This window comes from Mya arenaria, chromosome 1 (assembly GCF_026914265.1).
Source record: "Mya arenaria isolate MELC-2E11 chromosome 1, ASM2691426v1".
Classification (NCBI taxonomy): Eukaryota; Metazoa; Mollusca; class Bivalvia; order Myida; family Myidae; genus Mya; species Mya arenaria.
Window position 1 is genome coordinate 46,211,799 of NC_069122.1, and position 18,291 is coordinate 46,230,089.

The following is an 18,291-nucleotide window of genomic DNA, read 5'->3' on the forward strand; positions in this document are numbered from 1 at the left end:
TTGTTTGGTGAAAGACTTAAGTAAGATAGGTGTTAAAGGTATATTTAAGACACTACATCCAGTACAATTTAGGCTTGTGGCATTGGAAATATGCATGCATGTGATTTAGAATCTGATTTTAAATTTATCATGCATTTCAATTCTGTTCTAAAGGAACGTTCCGTCTGTTATGTTATGGTCTGAAACTGTTCCGTTCCCCTGCATATTTTAAATGTGTCTTTTAAGCATATATTAAAGCTTTTTGTAAAAGAAAGATAAATGCATTACCGTTAATTACGTCATATTTTATTCTGCTATTTTTCTTTCTTTTTCAAATTTTAGAAAGCATGTTTAGTTCTTTCTTCCATGCGTGTCAATGTTTTTAAATGTTTCGAAAATGTTTTAATTAAATGCTTAACGCTGGTTTATAGAGATTTATCAGTGAAATAAAATTCATTTTTTTACCTTTTCAAACAGTTTAGACTTAGCCCGTTCTCTCTTCCAAATCAAACTTCAGCGCGTACACAGGAATGAGACACATTTTAACGTTATTTCCAAAATGACGATACGTTCGTATACAATTTGGCGCGATTTAAAAAGAATGCAATTCAAGGTCATTTTGTATCCCTTTTATGCATAAAATAAAGAAGAAAGATTGTTTATTTCAGTAAAACGAAGGTGGGGCTTTTTAAGTCGCATGGACTGCCCTTTGTTTCATTTAAAGTGGTGAAGAAAAAAAGTAGTTTTTGTTTTAAGCCCAACATAAAAGGTGTTTAAACATGAAAAAATCGGCCGTATAATACCCATGTAAGTGCAGTAGCGGTCGAAAAGATAAATAATGCAAATATTCAATAACAAATAGCTAAAACAGGTACAAGAATGGTAAACTTGGGCCGAAAACACAGTTTAAAGTCACGCATTTTTCTATTTTCACTTTGTTAACAATCAATCGTTCAGCTTATACATTCAATAACTTTTTTGTAAAGGCCTCTAGAAACATAGGTTAAAAAAACGAGAGAAGCTTACACGTGTGGTCTCCGGGTAGGCGTAATTATATTGCGAGAAAGGTGATATAACTTACTTACCAGGTGAAAATACATCCTTGAAACACCGAAATTCCTTTCAACGCCGCCGTTTTATCCGGCTTCACACAATTTCCCTCACTTAAAATTCGGCGAACACATTTCACGTTGGACCCCCTGGTTACCGTCTGCATGAAATGACGATTAATATATACTCGTAAAATAAGTACCGTTTTTTGTTGTTGTTCTTTTGTGCTGTGGCATTTACTAATTGTTCTCGTATAAGCAATTTGTTGATTTTGCTAAAACAGAAACTATTATTGTTGTTTTTTTTGCTCAATAAAGTGAATTCTGTAACTTCTGACTTCGTTTCGCTTAATAGCCTCCATTTACTTCATTACACAAAACTAAAAAACGCATTCGAATTCATACGCGCATTTGACAGATGGCGGTAAATTTAAATCAAATTAAAACCGAACAACACAAAGGAATAGTTAAATGTGCAGGTATATAATAAACGGAATATTACGATAATACGCTTTCCTGGTGTTCTGTATCACGTCTCGTTCGGTGTTTACACACGGAACTCGACGTGATACAGAACATCAGCAAAGCGTCCTATCATAATATCCCCTATGTATTGTGACATGCCTTATTTCTTTAAATTATTAGTTAAATTAACACATGACAGTGAATCAAAGCATGGTTTTACCATCTCAGACCATTTGCTAATTTCCAAGTTATAGGTTTTGAAGGGGAATCGTTTGTGATTTCTAAGCAGACTGGGCATGCTGGATCTATATGCTCTACTTTTTTGTTTACTTATCACCGCATTACGTTTGTACACTAACGCCGGATTTTGTCACTTTATCAAATACACAGTGGTTACGTTCAACTAATTTATTTTTTTCTTATATGAAACCATTCGGAACTCCTATGCCATTTTCTATCGAAACAACCTCGGATGTATATGGACTGTTTACAATGTCAAAAATCGGTATACTTTATCTACGCTGCAAGTAGATCGCGTAGTAAATTTAATTTAGCATTTCAACTTAATGACTAACTCTTGGGAAACTTAATTATGTTTGCAATAATACACTTAACTGGCAAACAATTTAAACTTATATATACAAATACAAGCTAAAACACTACATTTAATTAATAATATAAATCAAGATTTTACGTACTACTTCGATTGAAGAATCGGCATACATCCGAGGGTGTTTCGATAGGGAATTGCCGATGTGTTCCGATTGGTATTAGAAACATATTTTTTTTCAAACCTCGCTTAATGATTAATACTTTTTCTTCATGTTGTGGGTAGTAAAGCACTAGAAATCAGTGTTATTTCGCGTGTTAATCGGTCAATTGTCTATAAAATATACAGGGAATTTATTTAGTTGTATTTTACCTATAGAGAATGATAAGTGCCAAGGATGGGGATACCGTTTATCTGACAGGCGTATAGGAATACATCGGGTCAGCCGAACGTTGTATCTAGATATTGACTGAACAACAAATAAAAGCACTTGATACTTCATTCTTAACGCACGCACGCACGCACGCACGCACGCACGCACGTGCACACGCACGCACGCACACACACACACACACACACACACACGCACACAACACAGCGTAGGTGCAGTAAACGCATTTAAGCATATTGTTATGCTATGTGTGTACTTTTGTAAATTGTTCAGGCAAAGCAAAAAACTGTTTATTTCACTTATTTCGATTATTGTTTAAGTTGTGAAGCGAAAGGCAAAAATAGTTATGTATGCGTCACACACATTCCCCTGGTGCTCGTCAATTCCATTAAGTTCAATTGAAATATACTGCATGGCAAGTAATAAAATTATACAGTTGAACACCGCTATTCCGAACACCATTTATTTGAAATTATCGCTATTTCGAAATAAGTCTTCGGTCCTGATTTTACTCCATCTTTGTTTAACTAAATTTTTAATCTTTAATCCAAAATCGCTAGTCCGAAATTATTTTTTGGGTCCCCGTGTTCAACTGTGAATAGTTTAAATAAAGGACGAACAATCGTCTTTTCAAAACGTTTGACATATGAACATTCTAGGGCGAATCCTCATGCAGATAAAACCCTAACAAATCAAATGTGCAAATTATCATAATACTTTAATTTGTACGATTCTGCACTACAGTACATGCAGTTATGGCCTGACATGTATGAAACATTTCTACATGCATGTTCGATATAAAAACACTATTGGGCACGTCTTGTCTAGTGAACAATATACATGTCCACACATTTATGTCCATATGTGTATATCAGGGTCAGACGAGCTTCAAGTCATCAGCACTGTTTGATTCCCGAGCCACGACCTGTCTCTTCAGTTTCAATACAAGGGCACCTTCCCGGGTAACAAGCGATACCTTTCCTAGCCGCATATCTGCTGTGAACGGTAATACAGCGCCAGTCCTGAAAATTATGGTTTCTTTTGGCGCATCTTTGTTGACTTCACCGGACCCTGAAATAGGCTCGGGACTCTTTATTCCTTGGTCGCCATGGTCACGGTCGAGTTCCGGTATCAGGAAGGTCTCGTTTGTTTGTAAGCACACCTCCCCGATGATGACCAGAACTGATTCTACATCCTTAAAGTCGTATGGCTCAAGCACGGGGTGTTTGTCTTCTAATTCATCTAGCTCTCCTTGCACAACTTTTTCGCTGATTTCCCATAAGCTCAGCTGCTTGTACATCTCCGATTTCTTCAGGTCGTAACAAACTAGCTCCAAATGTACAAGCGATTTATGTTCCCCAAGTTGTCTGCACATTTGTTTGAACGCTAAATGACGCAGGCGAGATTTTTCACAAACAAGCGTCTCCGAGTTTGAAGTATTTTCCACCATTTGATAAATCAGCTCTCTTTTTATGCAAATCACGTGACAGATGTCTCGTGCTCTGATTGATACCGGTGACGTCTTTTTCTGCACAAAAACTCCAACTTCGGTATAAATTAGCGGTAATTCATTTGACTCGACTTTTACAATCTTGAGGGCCTCGTTCCCTTCGATAATATATTCAACAGTCCCGTGAATAATGACCAGAAGTGACGTCATAGGGTCTCCTTTAACGATGAGGTAAGAATTGGCGGGAAACATTCGGACATGACCATTGCCAGACGACATAATCAACTTCTTGAGAAGAATGTCAGGCCACTCGTTGAAGAGTGGAACCTTTTGGAGGGCGTGAAGCGTCATCCGACGATACACCAGACCCACGTGCATGGCTTTGTGAGTTGGTAAGAAATTCCTGCCGATTATCCAGTTGGCCATATTCAGTGATGTATTTTTAAATAGTTTTTGTACACCGCAACCTTGAATTGAAATGAGAACAGTCGATGCGTACACTTTTATCGTAGCTGTAACTGGCAAGTTGAATATGGATGAAAGGTCTCCTAAAATTTCACCGGCACGCATTTCCCGTATGACAAATCCGGACGCTGTCAATATTTGAACCCTTCCCGCGACCATGATATACAAGTAAGTGTTTGTCTCTTCCTTCTCGAGAAAAGTTCCAGTCTTATGAAAAGTGAGTTGACATCCGGTTTCTTTGATGACGTCATATACCTGGGAACAGGACTTACCGGTCATCCGGGTAAGGAATACCTGTAAATATGCTTCAGCCATAACGACCTCATTTTCATTTAGCGTTGACGTAATAAAGTTATTATTCCCAACAGTTTTGTCAGTCTTCGACGAATCTGAAATAGTATCAATCGGTGACTTCTCCGATTCTTGTTCGTTAAATTCGGGAATGTTGTCTTTGCTGTTGTCCTTGTCATCATCGTCTGGTGGTGGTTCTGGCAGGACCGTTTCCTGTTCAACCTCTGGCTTCTTCTGTTTACTGTGAGAACTCCCTGCTAACGTCATGTTCTTAAACCGGATGTAGGTCGTCTACCTTATCGCGGAAATGACGTAAATTGACGCTGTGTACGTTTTGGTGTAATTTATTTCACTTTCCAATATCCAAACTAGACATGATTTTGTTGTAAAGCATATAATAATATCTGTATTTTATGAAGATGATAAATCGGCTTTGAGTCTCGCAGACTACTGACCAAGCCTTTGTTTAAATATATCGATTCATTGATAAAAATCAATAACGGCACATTTGAAAAAAAAATCATTGGACAAAATATAATTTCGAACCCTTTTTACATATAATAATAATGCTACGGCAAAATGAGACATATGGTGGCTTTGAAACATATCATATTAATAACTTTACTGTTTAAAACCCGCAAAGACGGACATAATAAGGTACGTAAAATGATGCAACGACTGTTCAAAAGAACAGAGTATTTCAATTTCATTTCAAGCCAAACCAAATCACCCATGTGCCCGCGTGAGACCGAATACATATCAATCGCGGACGCGGAATTATGGAAAACAGTCGAACCCTGATTACTCGAACTCGCTTGGCTCGGTTTCCTCGGTGCTCGTAATGGATGTAATGGACCGATTTCTTTCTACTGAATGTAAGCATTCCCGTTTGGCTCGAATTGCCCGAGGCTCGAGGTAATTTTGCCGGTTTCTGGAAGTTCGAGCCAACCGGGTTCCAAGAGGTCAACTGGTTCAGTTCAACGCAGGCGACCAGAGGACGCGCATAGCGACGCAGGCACATGGAAAATACCAAACAAGATGTCAACTGGTTCGGTTTAACGTATGCGAACAGAGGAACGCATAGCGACGCTGACACTTGAAAAATAATGTCTACTGGTTCGGTTTAACGCAGGCGAACAGAGGACGCGCATAGCGACGCGGACACATGGAAAAGGCCAATCTAAATGTCAACTGGTTCGTTTTAGCGCAGGCGAACAGAGCACGCGTATAGCGACGCGGACACATGGAAAAGACCAAACAAGGTGTAGGAATGTGAATAGTATGATATTTTCCCCCCATAGGATGAAGTATTATTCGAGACACACGCTTATACGATTTATCTCGACGCCCATGTGCCCGAAAATCGAACATTGTGGCTTAAATTACTCGTTAATAAAGTACTTTGATGTTTTTAATGTATTATATGTCTATCTTATTGTCATGTTAGACAGCACGTAATAATATATCATGCATTATGTAATATGACCTTTTTTATTATCAAATGTCGATGTATGGCCCTACAAAACGCGAAGAAACAGAACATTACGTAAGAAAATATGACCTTTTAAACAGCTTGTGGCTCTGTCAGTGTTGTAAGTGCATGTAGCTGCCTATTTACCGCTAGTTGGTAAAAAAGGAACAGCTGCATCGGATCTCTTTATTTAACAAGGCAGTAATGTCAGGTGCGTCCAAGTTTCCTGGTTCATTGTTTGGGATAAAAAAACGTCCTCAATTCGATGAGTATAAACATTGTTTTCTATTTGTTTCAACCATATTTATTAGAAACGTGCGCCGAACAATGAGCAATTGCTTGTTCAACTGCTGTATGTAGTCATATTCATGCGATAAGCTTTTAAAAATATAAAAACCATCAGAAAGCAACACCATCAGATCCAAATGAGGGTGGAAGGGTGTTTTCAAAAAAAGGGAAGTGTGCAGAACCCTCCGTTGCCCTTTTAAACACTAGACAACAAAAATCCTGTTTAAGTTTTATAACACCTTATTTAATTCAGTAATTATTTGCATAAATAATAAAAAATAGATAAAAGGTGGATTGTTAAAAATGTTTAAACAAAAGTATTAAAACATTGTACTGACATTGTGCACGACGGGGATACGTATACGGCTTCATGAAAAGTCTTGATGTTCTTGAAACTCCCCGTTAAAGGCCTAGTTTAAGGAATGTTTGGCATGATAATCCCCTGCTGTGCATCTTCTGCTAATTGCACTGGTGTCACAGTAGGGACCAAAATCCTGTATATTGGTTTATTGGCTTAGGGCCATTTAGGGTCCAATATTATAATGAAACCTCCAAAACTGCACAGCAGGATACTCAGATTGGAGACCTGATAGGAAGGCACCAAACAGTTAGATTAAGATCAATACACCGAGTTTGTGTACTATACACCGATTTGGGGGGGGGGGTCACTTATAGAAGGCTTAAACTAGGCCTTTCAAGCTTGCTCAACTTGGTGCAGCGGGGCGTACTTGCTGGTGGACCGTTCATAGACATCAGAAATTCTACACATCTCAAAGGTTTTGGCCTGTGCAGGAGTTTCCGAGCAAAGACTATGTGTTCTGTCACACGGTGGGTCCCTCACTATCTTCCAAGTCCTTGTCTACCTCACCTGGCTCCGTCTCTTCCTCGCCATGCATCGATGTGATCGGCTCCACCCCCCCCCCCCCACACACACACACACCCAACACCCCTTATAATATAGTATATACACAATTGTCTCGCTTGTTAACTTGAACAGGTAAACAATGTCAACAATGAGCTTTTCATGAAAACTAAGCAGTTGTTACACAGTTTATTTGACATAAAAGAAAGAAATCTTTACAAACTTATAAAGCCATAATAATGTTATGAGGAAATTCAGATACGAGCAACAGCAAGACCAGTGCATTTCCTTGGCTGCCGATAAACAGGGTAGTGTCTCGTACCAAGTCCCTTCCGCTGCAGGCTGTTCTGGTTTTCGCTGATCTGTCCATGGTTGATCGCGCCTCTCGGTCCTGGTTCCAACATGCCATCAAGAAGGTACATATACGCATGGAAGTGAGCAGCGCCTACTGTGGTTCCTAAAATCTCAGTCTTGAAAATCCTGAAAATTTAGACCGGCTCGCATATGAGGGAATCCGCGGCCCTGTTTCCAAAGCCGTTTCAATTAAGCTAGTTCTTATTACTGTTAATGCAAATATTCTGCAAACAAAACGCACCTAACAAATGCTGGGTACTTGAAATTTAAAGCTCTAGATCCTGCTTTATGAGTTTTATAGTAATACTTGAGGTAAACTTTAAAATATATATATATATATATATATACTGTAGTAGAATAAATATGCGTCAAAGAGGTATGGGTAACTCAATCCTCGCCACCTTAGCGTATCAGAACCTATGATACGCTTGGATGCCGAGGATGGAGTAACTCAGGCCAAGTTGTCATTAGTCAATTACTCGGGTCCGCCATATATTAATCTCTAAATAAGGTATGGTTTAATGTCGGCGTTTTCGTTTCCAATTTTCCCCTGTCTGGTAAGTAGATTTTGATATTTTGAACCTGCAGTAAAATTAAGTTAGAAACATCTTTAAAATGCTGGTCTGCGTATATGGAACTATGTCAACATATTAGTAACCGGGTATTCGATGTGTATATAGCGGCACTTATACTGTCTCGCTACAGAGCTAGCTTTTATAACGACGCGGTAGAGTGTCCGCTTGCAGAACGAGAGTTCGTGAGTTCGAACTCCGACAGGTGCACATAGCAATTTGTGCAGTAGGTCACATATTAAATTGAAATAAACTCTTTAAACAGCAAAGACAATTAAAGTGTATAAGAAAAAAAAGTGTATACATGTAGGACGTATTTGTCTGTATAAAGATGTATTTTTAAAAGACATTTGATGAATCAGTGAAAAATACCTAACACAGAGACTTGAATGTATGATTCAGATCCCAACAGCTGCCCCTGCCTAACTTTAAATAGTGGCATGTGGCCTCAGCTGGGTAAATCAGTCTTGATCCTGAAAATGAAAAAAATACAACATTTTATGTGCTGCTTATCACGTCATGGGACACAATATAAATATAGGATCTGACACGAGTTGTCATTTAATACAAGATTTTATTAAACGAGTTCATGAAATTTGTTAGTAAGCGAGCCTCTGGCGAGCTTACTAACAACTTTCATGGACGAGTTTAATAAAAAATCTTGTATAAAATGACAACGAGTGTCAGATCTTTTTTATCACATGCTTAAAACGGTGTTTTTATTACCAATTTAGTTCCACGTTCCACTTTCTAAACCCATTGTTTGACAGCCAAAGTACACTGAGTGGAATGTCAACGATGCGCCATATAAATAGTTCCAAATGAAAATGACAAAAACAGCTAGCAGTTATCAAGTTTTAATTCTGATAAAGCGCTGAACAAGTCATAAGTATAAAAATGTGTAGTAAAATATCCAACAACATGAATAACGAACAATTTTAACCATTAAAACACAATAAGTACACAATTTGATGACGTCACACTGAGAGTACATGCTTTACGCGGTTTATGTGACCTACATCGGTCTGTCAAGTTTTACTGTGTGCACGGATTTAAAAGTTATTCGCTGTCGCTTTCTACGATGACTTTGAAGCGTTTTCTTAGTGTACATGGATTTTCACAACATGCAGATGATTATGACGTAGCCTTACTCTGCACTGCATGAATGTTGATGTTGAAAAAGTTCCATCAAGAATGTTTCCAGAGAACAAGCTGTTCTTACCGTCTTGGAACGTACGTGTGATGAGAAACCTGTGCTGCGGAATTCGTATTTGTGTTTTGGTAACCGACAGCTGATTAAACTTGCAAGCAAATTTATGGTATTGGTCGCATATTGCCTGTTAAGATGGAGATGTTTGAAATGTTCTCGTGTTGTTTGTCACTAATGTGGCTGTATTTGTTGACTGATTGGATATTTCTGCATTATCTGGTTGGCGGAACATTGTTATCAGAAAGTTTTCGAACAAGATGCTTTCTGGCACTATGATTCGTTAGCCATTTGTCTCCCAGAAGTCCTACCGCTTCATTATTGAGGTAAGTATTTGTTTAAACCATTTTGTTTACAATCAATGCGGAGGGATATCTAGGTCGCGTGTGATTAGTCTAGCCAATAGAAATGTCTGATATGTTATCTTACACATGTGTAAGATAAAAATATTCGTAATGGGTATATTACATGGAAAACAGGGGTAAGCATGTGATAAACAACTATTAATCATGATTTGCCGACGATATTTCAACATTCTATAAAATCTAAAAATACACATGGGGTTATATAATTGTCAATTAATACTAAAGCTGGCGATCAATCGTAACTACTCGGTATGTTTCGGGAAATCAGTTCGGGCAGTTCAAATCTACTAGCAAAAGATTCGGCATACTTCGGAATTTCGTTTGATATACCTTTTGTAAACAATGATGAAAGCTATTTAAAGCTGCACTCTCACAGATTTACCGTTTTTACAACTTTTTTTTTGTCATGGAAAGAGGAATTTTTTGCGTAAATATCTGCAAACCAATGATAAAAGATTGCTGACAAAAGATCAGATCGCAGATTTGCATATTTCCGTTCTAAAATCAATGTTTTATGGCTTAAACCGTTACTAACGCATGCATAAAACATTAATTTTTGAACTTAAATATAAAAATCTAATTTTTGTCAGCAATCTTGTATCACTGGTTTCCATGGATTTTTGCAAAAATTGGCTTGTCCCAAGGCAAAAAATAAAAAGAACTTGTCAAAACGTTCAATCTGTGAGAGTGCAGCTTTAAGTTAAAGTAACAAATTCAATTTCTTAAATTAATGCACCATGTTAAAGAGTCAATTATATTTTTTTCAAGCATCCAGGTCAAGTTCAATCATATACATGCAGCTATGCAGATAATTGGTATGACCTTATTGTGAAAAAAGAAATTGTTAAAATTTCTAAATCTCTGAAGCCTTGACAACATCTGTTCGTGAAGTATCTATTCTCTTTTCATTGTTCATAAAGTGTACACCACACGCAGCTTGATTGTGTTCGCTTGGAAACATCACACCAGTAGTTATTGATGTTGCTATTAACATGGTGACTTTAATGTCATTGATATGTCATGTAAACGCATGGAGTATGGGCGGTATTGGTCTGTGTGTGAATAAGGAAACACACATTTGCTTTTATCGTATAAAAAATAGGAATGCAAACGAATATTCGAATATTCGATCAAACGTTTCGTATTAGAATGTCAAAATCGATATTCGAATATTCGAAAAAAAAAACAGTTGATTAAATAGAATAAAAAAAAACATTTTGCCTACAACTCTGTTGTTGTGTATAAACTTTTGTATTCAAGTATTGCTTTTACAACAAAGGCCCATACTGCCAGAGATGTGAATTTGATGACAACGGACACTATTGTTTACGCACCATATGTCATTTAGGGAATTATCGTCCGGTACTTTAAAAAGTACCCGTAATTTTACAATAACTGGCTATTAGACAAGTGACATCAAATATTTCATTTATTTTCGGTAATTTTAAAAGCCTTTGCCAATAAGGGATTTAAGAAATCGGCCTTCACACCTACATGTATGTTTTGTCTTGGCTGCAAATAAAGCTGTGCAACATTGCTCAAATCGCTGTGATGGTATGAATTGCATGTGCTACTAAAATGTAGCAACATGTATCTGCTTTATACTGTTTTCGTTAGAGCAACCCCGTAACTTGAGATGAATGAATGAATGAATGAATGAATGAATGAATGAATGAATGAATGAATGAATGAATGAATGAACGAGCGAGCGAGCGAGCGAGCGAACGAACGAACGAACGAACTAACGAATGAATGAATGGAGAAACGGGCGAACGAACGAATGAATGAACAAACGATGGGACGAACGAACGCACGAACGAGCGAACGAACGTAAGAACGGACGGGACGTGAGAGAGAGAAGGTCGGGCGGAATGGGCGGTAGGAAAGAATCGGTGAAAGGATCTTAGGATGGAAGGGGAAGGAAAGGGACGGAATTAAGGAAGGATGCCGGAAAGAGCGGAGGTAAGGAAGGGGTGTAGGAATGGATCTGATAGAATAAAGGGTGGAAGGAAGGAACTTAGAGTCGGAGATTGGAGCGAAAAGAAGGGAGGGACGGAATGACTGAAGAAAGGGCGGTGAAAAGAGGCAGAAAAAATGGGCAGAAGGAAGAAAAAGGCCAGAAGGAAGGAATGAAGGGGTGAAAGAAGGGGCAGAATTAAGGAAGAGATTGAAAGGAAGGGATGGAAGGAAAGAAGGGTGGAAAGAATTAAGGGCGGAAGGAGAGAAGGGCGGAAGCAAGGAAGGAAGGAAGGAAGGGGAGGAAGGGCGTACAGAAGGGCAGGCAAAAAGAAGGAAGGGCGAGCGGAAGAAAGGGCGGGTGGAAGGAAGGCGGGCGATAAAAGGACGGGTGGGAGGAAAGAAGGATGGAAAGTAGGGCGGAAGCCGAAGGGCGGAAGGAAGGAAGGAAGGCAAAAGGAAGGGAGGAAGGAAGGAGGGCGGAAGGAAGGAAGGGCGGAAGAGCGGAATGAATGAATGAATGAATGAATGAATGAATGAATGAATGAATGAATGAAGGAAGGAAGGAAGGAAGGAAGGAAGGAAGGAAGGAAGGAAGGAAGGAAGGAAGGAAGGAAGGAAGGAAGGAAGGAAGGAAGGAAGGAAGGAAGGAAGGAAGGAAGGAAGGAAGGAAGGAAGGAAGGAAGGAAGGAAGCAAGGAAGCAAGGAAGGAAGGAAGCAAGGAAGCAAGGATAAGACTTGTCCCTAAAGTTTGTCATAAAAGATCGTTTAGAAAATTTGTCCACGAACATTTTGGTCTATTTAAAGCTGCATTCCCACGGATATACCATTTTTACATCTTCTTTCAGTTCGAAATTGTTTTATGGCTTAAACCGTTACTAAAGATTTAAGAAAAATGAATAAAACTTCATTTTAAACTTAAATATAACATTCACCGATCTAATTTTTTGTCAGGAGTCTTATAAATATAACTGGTTTCCATGGACTTTCGCAAAAAATTGGCTCGTTCCACGACAAAAAAAATAAAAAAAGTTGTCAAAACGTTAAATCTGATTTAATCGTATTTTATTGCTTCATAATTGTACACTTTTTGACAATGCATGCAAAAGAAAACAGACAAAAAATAAATCTAAGTAACTTGAAAAGCATGACATATTTTACTTTGTCAAAAGCAAAAGGGTTGGGCCACAAGTTTTTACAACATTAGAAAACTGCCCTCCCGTTTTATTGGACGGTGCCCGCTCAGGGCAGCGTTCATAGTAGGGGCAATCGGCTGAAAAGTTACAAACAGATTTACCGCCTGTCTCGGTCGAAGAAAGAGTGCGGTTTTTCAATGCTTAAAACACCAGTAATATTCAATAGCTTACAAGAACATTAATAATTATGCAATAAACCTATAATTCTAAAGCACAAAGGATATGTTTAAACTACATTTCTTCAGAATGCATGATTTATTTATCTTGATTTTTTCCTGCGCGAGCTGACCGTTACATTTAATGACATTGGACTTTTTCCTTTTTTTGGCACCAACCAAATTACTTGCTAGAATAAATCCAGACTCCAAGCTTTACTAGAATAAGGGCCAGTTTTATTAAACTTCGTACGAAGTCTGTTTTGCTTACGAACTTTGTACGATGTATCTCATGCTGTTTAGCCGTTTGATTAAGAATTTCGTACGAACAAGCACCTGTTTCTTCGTAGATATACGTAAATTTCTACGAAAGCTCTTAGGGTGGCGTACGAACTTTGTAGACTAAAAAATGGCCGCCACAACAACAGAAATATTATATATTGGCGATCTTTCATTTATTATGGCGTATTTTAACAAAACCAACTGCCAATTTCAAGACAGAAGACGACTCTGTGGAATCTGCAATCGGTGAGTAAATTAAGAAATCGTTAAGACGCCGTTTTTTTACTAAATTTTCAGGGGACGCAACTTCGCGCCAACTGTCAAAATGTTTTGAAAAACAAAATGCTCTTATTTCGATGCATTTCAAGAGTTTTGTTGTGATAAGAACACTGGAATATAGACTGAAATACTATCCAACCATTAGACTCATGGTATATGAATTTTAAGGTGTTTTAAGTAAAAACAAACAAGCTAAAAACAGACTGATTTTATGACAGTGTTTTACACTGATCTGTCATTTCATCTGTCAAAGTTTTTATCATTTTTCAATAACTTGCTTTGACTTATATTTACAAGATTATCATGTCTCTAATAGTGTTCAGAAATTCTAAATCAACATTGAAGCTTATAAATTTAAAAGTTGCCTGGGGGTATGCGGGGGGTGGGATGGGTCAAAAAGTGTTTTTTTTTAAATATCCAGAGCAGCCAGAAGGTAAGCATAAGCTCTATTGGTCACAGTTGGGAGACTTGTTTGTCCCAAACTACATTTTTTTTTAAATTTTTCTTGCGGTTCTGAAAACATTGCAGCTAGTAATGGGACTTAGACTGGGGACTCCCTGTTTGCAAGTTTGTGCTCTATCAACTTGGCTCACAGGCCCTTAGAACTTAAAATAACTTAAAGCTTGCAGTTGAATTGTTCAACCAGCTCGACAAACTGTTTCTGATAACTTAATTTGCAAACAATCTGACCTTTGTGGGTTAGTACTGGGACACACTCATGAATGGTATACGGGTAATATTAGTACGGTACACCTGGGTGCAAATTTGCGACAAGTTCAGATCTTGAACCCCACGACTGATGACTACTTGAGCTCAAGCAATGGCTTTTTAAAACAGAAACCACCTTGCATTTAAAGAAAAATGTCAACCATATTTTAAGCTTCAGAAAGAAAACAGCCTGTTTATAAATAAATAGATTATTTATTTTTTATTTCAGATCTTGACATGGATCCAAGATGCTGGTAACTAGGCGGGACGGATTGTTACACAGAACTGCAGGTTTCTGGATGGGTAACTAAATTTCCATTTTCCGGTTTACTTGTGTTATTTATAAGCAAGATAAAAGTAAATACACCGCAAGAGCGAATCAAGTGGAAATCATGAATTATGTATGTATTTACAGTCAGTTTGTAGCATTTGTTTTTTTACGAAATCTCAATTTAATACAAACTTTTAAGCTTATCATGCATGTAGTTTGATGCACATTCTATAATTATAATATTAAAGATGTGCAGCATATATATGGAATGATCCACATCACTGGATACTGTATATTTGTAACATTGCATGTGAAAATGCATAGCAACAAGTGATATAAGACTGCTGAAAAAATCACATTGCAAGTTTTCATATTTATTTTCAAAAATTGATGATTTATGCATTTTTCAAAAACATTAATTTGCGACAGAAATATGAAAAACTGCGATAAAATCTTTTGTCAGCATTCTTGTATCGCTGGTTTTCAGATGTTTACACTAAATTTGCTTATTCCTGGACAAAAGATAAAATATTATCAAAACTGTTAATCTGTAAGAGTGCAGCCTTAAAGAAAACAAATGAAATAAAAAGGGTTTTTAATGATTTCTAGCAGATAAGTCTGTTGTCAAAGAACCGAATTCAAGGTATCATTATAGCCATCTGTCATGTCAGAGACAATACAATAATGTTATTGTATTATATTTGTATATGATGTATAGGTCCTAATTATTAGGTCTATAAATCCGGCTTTAAGTGATTTTGAGTTGTGCCCTTTATCTAACTGAGAAAACAACTGATGTTTTATTATACATATTTTACAAGTGGCTCTGTGAAATATTCTGTGACTGTTAAAAGGTGTAAATTTTTGTTTTTCGTTTCAGAGACTCAGCGCCATGTCACAAATACTTCAGAACCTAGAATGAAAGTTACCAAAAGAGCAATAGACTTTCCAATCTCTACAAAATTCATCTTAACTGTTTTTCAAGGTGATACTTGAGACTACCAAAGGCTTTTCAAGGACAGAATTCACAAAACAGTTTATGCCACCATCTCATATCAAAGGATTGTGCTTGAGTTGAACAGCCTTCAAACAGAAACTGTTTCAACACCTTCAATGGATTCATTCTGATTCAGTTTACCCTTGCTGTGATCTGAGCAACTATTTACATCAGTTCAATATTGTAAATTGTTTAAACTTGAAAATTCTGTCTTCATGCAACTCACATGAATCTTTTTACTGTGGACTTTGATGTTGACTCTATACAGGAAGAAGAGACCATCTTTATACATGCTGGCATATCTTTTAAAAAGGAAACAAATATTATAACCAACATACTACACTGTTATGTCATCCAAGGACTCAGCTACTGACTCAATTTATAAATACTTCAAAGGAAAAATGTCTCTGTCAATGTAATTACTGCTGTGCATAATAAGGCATTTTTATTATGCGCCCCTTCGAAGAAGAGGGGTATATTGCTTTGCACATGTCGGTCGGTCGGTCAGTACCATCTACTGTCTGTAGACCAAAGCTTGTCCGAGTGATAACTCAACAATTCCTGGATGTATGGTTATCAAACTTGACATGAAGGTTGGGCCTGACCTGTAGATCATTTTAGGGATCATCGGGTCAAAGGTCAAGGTCACAGTGACCTTGAATGGTTAATTAATTTTAAAGCTTGTCCGAGTGATAACTCAACAATGCCTAGACCTTGTGTCATCAAACTTGATATGGAAGTTGGGCCTCACCAGTAGATGACCCCTATTGGTTTTGGGGATCATCGAGCCAAAGATCAAGGTCACAGTGACCTTGAATTGTAAAAGGTTGTCCAAGTGATAAATCAACAATGCCTGCCCCCATGGCCCCCAAACTTGACTCGGAGGTTGGGCCTTACCAGTAGATGACCCCTATTGATTTTAGGGGTCAAAGGTCAAGGTCAAAGTGATCTTGAAAGCAAACTCGACAATTCCTGGACCAATCATGCCATTCAGTCTGAATGGTCATCAAACTTGACATAAAGGTTCGGCCTGACCAGTAGATGACCCCTCTTGACTTTAAAGGGTCATCAATCCAAGGTCAAGGTCACAATAACCTTTAATGCAAAAAAGATAACAAATCCTCTCGCAGGGATATCTCAACAATGCCTGAACCTATGATCATCAAACTTGACATGGAAGTTGGTCCTGACAAGTGATGACGTTTATTGATTTTAGGAGTCATTGGGTCAAAGGTCAAATTCACAGTGACCTTGAATGCGAAAATGTTTCGAGTGATAACATGTCCATGCCTGAACCCATGACCCTCAAACTTAAAATTTAGATTTTTGTAGACCAGCTGATGACTCATATGGATTTTGAGGTCATAGAGTCAAAGGTCATGGTCATAACACACTCTATCCTCACACTTTGAATGGTCATAATCTTAAAACTGCCTCAACGGCATCCAATGTCAGTGATTAATCAGCTGTCATTTCGGTCCATGCTTAGTTCATTCAATTGTTCATATAATCCTGACAACATGGCGTTCAGGTGGGGGCATAATGTTTGACAAACATCTCTTGTTGATACTTGGCTCATTTCTTACATGTAGCTGTAACATTTTGGGCAACTTCTCAATTATTTTGTTTAAGACATTTTTCATCCAGCTCATCTAAACCTAAGTTAGTGTTCATGTTAACTTTTATGACTGCCTGTTTATTGTACTTTTTATAAATTATTTTTAATGACTTTCTCAAGAACCATTTGGCTAAGTATGTCTCCTCCTGAAATAGACTAATTCTTTTAGCTCCAGTTGTCTGTCTGTCCGTCTGTAACAAATTGTGTCTGCTCCATGTCTCTTTAACCTTTTGAAGGATTTGATATAACTTCCCACAAATGTACACCATATTGAGAGGAAGGGTTTATTATTATAACTGTTGAGCAGTTTCTGAACTTGACTGTATTATATATAAATATCTTGCATTTACCTCAAGCTGTTAAGTGAACAATATTACATTGACCAATACAAGGAACTAAACCTTCTAGGTCACCATTTTGGAATAAAGTAATACTTAAAGCTCATATTTCCATAAGAATCTGTTCATTTACAGTTTAAATAGCTTATACAAGTATATCATTTCAACATAACATCAAATCCTCCACTGTTTTATGTTTGCAACATTTTTTTTTAAACTTTGATTTATATATCATGACTTGTATGTACAAATACCAAACAGCAACTCACAGATCTATACTCATTTGGGCAGAATTTTGTAAATCGAAGCATTGTCATTTGATATTCAATGCTTTTTGGCAAATTGGGGCATTTTCTGCCACATTAAAATCAATATTAACAATAAATCTCCAACTTTAATATTCTCATATTTTTGTGCCCATTCTTTGCCAATTATTTGTTTGTCTATTGGTATGCATGTATGTTTATTCATACTGCTTTTCAAAATAACGAATTAATAAAATGTTTGAAATATTTTATTTGTTCATAACTTATTTAATATACCAAAAAGATGACTGCATTTTGTTTTATTTCACATCATGATCACTCATAGAGCAAGACTTGAAGAAGTATAGTGATATAGCCACAGGTGTTTGTCTGACTTTCTCCTACCCAAGAGGGCATGTGTTTGAATCCCAAGTTTGAAAACACAGTTCAAAGGTCAGTTGATGTATCCTGATTGCAGGCAAAGAGA

At 37.4% G+C, this 18,291-nt stretch overlaps 1 long non-coding RNA gene across 1 annotated transcript; it reads left to right on the top strand.

Moving 5' to 3' along the window:
- The first annotated feature begins 13,656 nt into the window (after positions 1–13,656).
- Positions 13,657–15,745, top strand: LOC128229113 (uncharacterized). Its single transcript, XR_008260032.1, has 3 exons — positions 13,657–13,779; positions 14,565–14,638; positions 15,487–15,745. It is a non-coding gene; the product is annotated as an uncharacterized LOC128229113 (long non-coding RNA).
- Positions 15,746–18,291: the final 2,546 nt, after the last annotated feature.